Here is a 5,063-nt window from a genome sequence, read left to right as displayed (position 1 = left end):
CGTACCAAAGGATGTGGTACCTACCAATTACAGACAGATTGAAAAGATTGTATCAATCAGAGCAGACTGCTGGAAAGATGAGATGGCATGCCGAGCATACTCAGATGGATGGTGAGATGACTCATCCTTCAGATGCAAGAGCCTGGAAACATTTTAACAAAGTACATCCGGATTACGCTAGCAATAGCTGGAATGTGTATCTCGGACTATGTACATATGGATTTAGTCCGTTCGGAATGTCAGGGAGACAATATTCATTGTGGCCACTCTTTCTTACACCATACAACCTGCCACCAGAGATGTGCATGCAACGGGCGTTGCTATTCTTTACCATATTAATACCTGGTCCGAACCATCCAAAAAGGTCCCTGGATGTTTTCCTACAACCACTGATAAAAGAGTTGAAGGATTTGTGGTCAACAGGGGTGAGGACGTATGACTGTTCAACGAAGACGAATTTTACGATGCGAGCGATGCTTTTGTGGACCATAAGTGATTTTCCTGCCTATGGGATGTTGTCTGGATGGACTACACATGGGAGATTAGCTTGTCCATATTGTAATGGAACGACAGATGCGTTTCAACTGAAGAATGGTAGGAAGACAAGTTGGTTTGATTGTCACCGTCGATTTCTTCCCATTGGCCATCCTTACCGAAGAAACAAGAATTTGTTTAGGCACAAAAGGGTTGTGAGAGACACTCCTCCTCCATATCTAACTGGAGAACAAATTGAAGCGCAGCTAACGAAACAGTTCGTTGGGGTGGTAATTGGCATGTCCCTCGTAATATGCCAGATTCTTACGGTGTTCATCACAACTGGCACAAGAAGAGTATATTTTGGGAGTTGCCATATTGGAAGGATCTTCTTCTGCGCCACAACCTCGATGTGATGCATATAGAGAAGAATTTCTTTGAGAACATCATGAATACAATATTGAATGTCCCAGGGAAGACAAAAGACAACATAAAATCGAGGTTGGACTTGCCGGATATTTGCTCAAGAAGCGAGTTACATATTAAAAGCAATGGACAAGTTCCCGTTCCGATATTCAGATTATCTTCAGAAAAAAAGTCGGTGTTGTTCAACTGGGTGGCATCAGAAGTGAAGTTCCCCGATGGGTATGTTTCGAATCTCTCTAGATGTGTTGAAAAGGGTCAAAAGTTCTCCGGGATGAAGAGTCATGATTGTCATGTATTTATGCAACGACTACTGCCCTTTGCATTTGCGGAGCTACTTCCAACAAACGTACATGAAGCACTTGCAGGTACGTAGTGTATTATATCACAATAATTTACAAAATAATATATGACTAACAATGTGTTTAATTTTTTTTCGAATATAAAAGGCATTGGAACATTTTTCAGGGATCTGAGCGCACACACTCTTAAAGAAGAAGTCGTGGAACAGCTTCAGGAGAACATTCCCATCTTATTGTGCAACTTGGAGAAGATATTTCCTCCCGGATTTTTTGACGTCATGGAGCATCTAGCTGTCCACCTCCCATATGAGGCATTGCTTCGTGCACCTGTACATTACGGATGGATGTATCAGTATGAGCGAGCCATGAAATATTTGAAGGGAAAAGCAAAGAACCTCGCCAAAGTTGAAGGTTCTATAATTGCTGGAAGTTTGACGGAAGAAGTTTCTCACTTCACATCGTACTACTTTGCGTCAAAAGTACGTACACGGAGAAGAGCTCCAAGAAGATATGATGATGGTGGTGTTGCGCCAACATATGCAGTTGCTGGTGTTCCAGACATCTTTAGCCAGATTGGGCGACTCGGTGGAAAGTCTAAAGAGGTTTGGTGGTCGAGTGAACAAGACGCTCATAGTGCACACACCTATATTCTACTCAATTGCGAAGATCCATTGATGCGTTATTTTGAAAGGTAACATATATTGACACTTCGAAACACATATAAGTATAATTAATTGTATAATTGCGAGAGATTCATTCCTATAAAATGTGATTTTACAGCCTATTTGTTTCTCAAGTCGAAGAAACATTTCCTGGTATATCCACAAGTGACGTAGACAAAAGGAAAGATCAACACTTCATTAAGTGGTTGCGGAATCAGGTATTAACTAAAAAAAATTTCATACATTATCTGTATTTCATTAACATTCTCTTTATTTTTGCAGGTTGATTATGACGACGACGATGCAGATTATCCTAAGTGGTTACACGAAGTAATTCAATCTCCACTTGTAAAGGTCACCACATCACAGATGTATTTCACACGAGACTATACTTTTCATACATATGACTATGGTAGACAGCGGGCGACCAGTAACTATGGAATATGTGTGAAAGGGGAAACAGATTTCTACGGGATCTTGACGGAGATTATTGAAGTCGAATTTCCAGGGATACTGAAGCTGAAATGCGTCCTCTTCAAATGTGAATGGTTCGACCCCGTCGTCAACAGAGGTGTTCGGTCTAACAAATTCGGTGTAGTTGATGTCAACGGTGGAAGAAGGTACAACAAATTCGAGCCTTTCATCTTAGCTTCACAAGCAGACCAAGTTAGCTTCCTTCCATACCCTCGGATGAGAGATTCAGGTATAAATTGGTTAGCAGTGATCAAAGTTACACCTCGAGGACGAATCATCAGTGGAGAAGAACCACCATTGCAAGAAGAACAGATAAATGAAGTCGAGGAACCTGAACAAGAAATTGATGACATCCTTCTCATTGATCCGCATAATCACGAGTACGAAGATCTTACCGATGATGCCACAGACGAAGCTGTTGAAGACGAGTTTAATGAAAATGATGATGTTTCTAGTGATGACGAGAATGTCGATGTATCCGATAGATGTATTTGTTTTATGAATAAGATGTGGGAGTTTGTTTTATGAAAAAGGTAATGTGGGGTTTGTTTTATGAATAAGCAAATGTGGGAATTGTGGTTTGGAATGGAAATAAAGATGGGGTTTGGAATATATGAAGTAGAAAATAAGGAATATGAGGTTTGTAGTTTCAGATTCTAGGGATATAAACATAACACTCGTTAATTCCACGTAAGTAAAAATCGTCGTAAAGGACTCGTTAGCCAACGAGGAAATAACGACGAAGTTTAAAAATAAAGATGGAGTTTGGAATATATGAAGTAGAAAATAAGGAATATGAGGTTTGTAGTTTCAGATTCTAGGGATATAAACATAACACTCGTTAATTCCACGTAAGTAAAAATCGTCGTAAAGGACTCGTTAGCCAACGAGGAAATAACGACGCAATATAAAAATAAAGAACGCGGGGCTCGTTAATTCCACGTAAGCGAAAATCGTCGTAAAGACCACGTAGGATGAAATCGTCGTAAATACCACGTATATGAAATCGTCGTAAACACCACGTAAGCCAACGAGGAAATAACGACGAAATTTAAAAATAAAGATGGAGTTTGGAATATATGAAGTAGAAAATAAGGAATATGGGGTTTCGGGTTTAGGGTTTCGGAAGAAAACTTACTGCCCATTACAGAGAGATGTTCGGTGAGCCGGGTAGTCGTTTAGACCCGGCCTCTTCTTCACCTCCCGGTTCTTCGGGTCAGGAGACTGTCCCCGAGACTCAGTACACTCAGAGAGTCTCTGGGTCTACTTCTTCTAGTACACCATCGGCTCCTCATGTGCATTCTCCGATGGCTCATCCGACGATGCCTCCTCCTGTGCCTCCTCCGATGGCTCCTCCGATGGCACCTCAGATGCCCGCCGATATTCATCCTGATTTGATGGTGCCTCCGAGTGCTCCTTACTCGCAGTACACTGTAGAGGACATTCTCCGCGTTCCAGGCAGAAAAGGTTTACTAGTCATCGACCCCGACCGACCGGACGAAATTTTGTGGTATGTTGCATTAATTTTTTTTTAATTCGTTTAAAATTCTTTTATAACATTAAAAAATAATTTATATTTTAAATTTATATTTTCCAGGTGGGGGGTTGACGGATGTCTTGCATCGGACGTAACCGACACGATCAAAGGTTACTTCGCCATGGCACATCCGAACTGGAGTAAGACGCCTCACTACGTCAGAAAGACGTGGTTTACAATTTACGCTGTAAGTTCCTATTAATTAATTATATATACTTTAATTTTTTCATGATTTATGTATATACTTTCTAAAAAACTAATTGTTAATTTATTTTTTCCAATAGCAAAAATATAATTGGGCCTTGGGGATCACTGAGAGGGTGAGGAAGAAGTTTAACGCGAAGGCGAAAGTTCACTTGTTGGACATGGTCTCCAACTGGAAGGATGGCTGGATCTTGAAGGGATATGCGCGTGACAAACCCGCTGAGCTCACCACGGATGTGTGGGATGGCCTCATCCGTTATTGGCGTCTTCCTGATTCCATTAGAATTGCCCAGGCTTGCTCTAACTCCCGTAACACGGTCGATGAGCACGGAAACGGGCCGATGCTTCACACGACGGGCCAAAAACCCCACGCCGGTGTCCGTTTGGAAATGATAATTAAATATTCTATTAAATAAATTTTTTAATATATATATTTTTATTCTAACTTTCTTAAATGTTTTTTAGGCTAAAGAGATGGGACATCTCCCGTCTCTTATGGAACTTTACGAGAGGACCCACAAGAACAAGGCGGACGTATTTTTAGATGGCAAGTCCGAACAAATCTACAACGACGTGGTTGCTCGGGTTGAAGACTGCCAAACGCAGCAGTCTACCGACGGATTACCCGTCACCTTATCCACACTTGAAGTGGATAAGATTTACGAGGAAGTAAATTTTCAAAAATTTTAATTTTTTATTATTCATTTAATATAACTTTAAATTTTTACTAACAATATTTATATTTTGTTTTTAAGGTTGTCTCTAAAAAAAGGGACGGACGTTGGGGATTGGTTCCGTCAACGATGTTCCGAGAGCCACATCGTCTTATGGTCAGCGACGGGATGATGAAGTCACTGAGCTGCGTAACGAGTTGGGCGCGACAAAATCTCCTATGGGTGGAGTCGAGGGCTTCTTGGACGTTATAGCGGCCACAAATCCGGAATGGGAGTCCATGTTGAGGAACATGCGACAACAACATCCCATTCA

Source organism: Brassica oleracea, chromosome C2 (genome assembly GCF_000695525.1).
Source record: "Brassica oleracea var. oleracea cultivar TO1000 chromosome C2, BOL, whole genome shotgun sequence".
Taxonomy (NCBI): domain Eukaryota; kingdom Viridiplantae; phylum Streptophyta; class Magnoliopsida; order Brassicales; family Brassicaceae; genus Brassica; species Brassica oleracea.
This window is presented reverse-complemented; position numbering follows the sequence as displayed.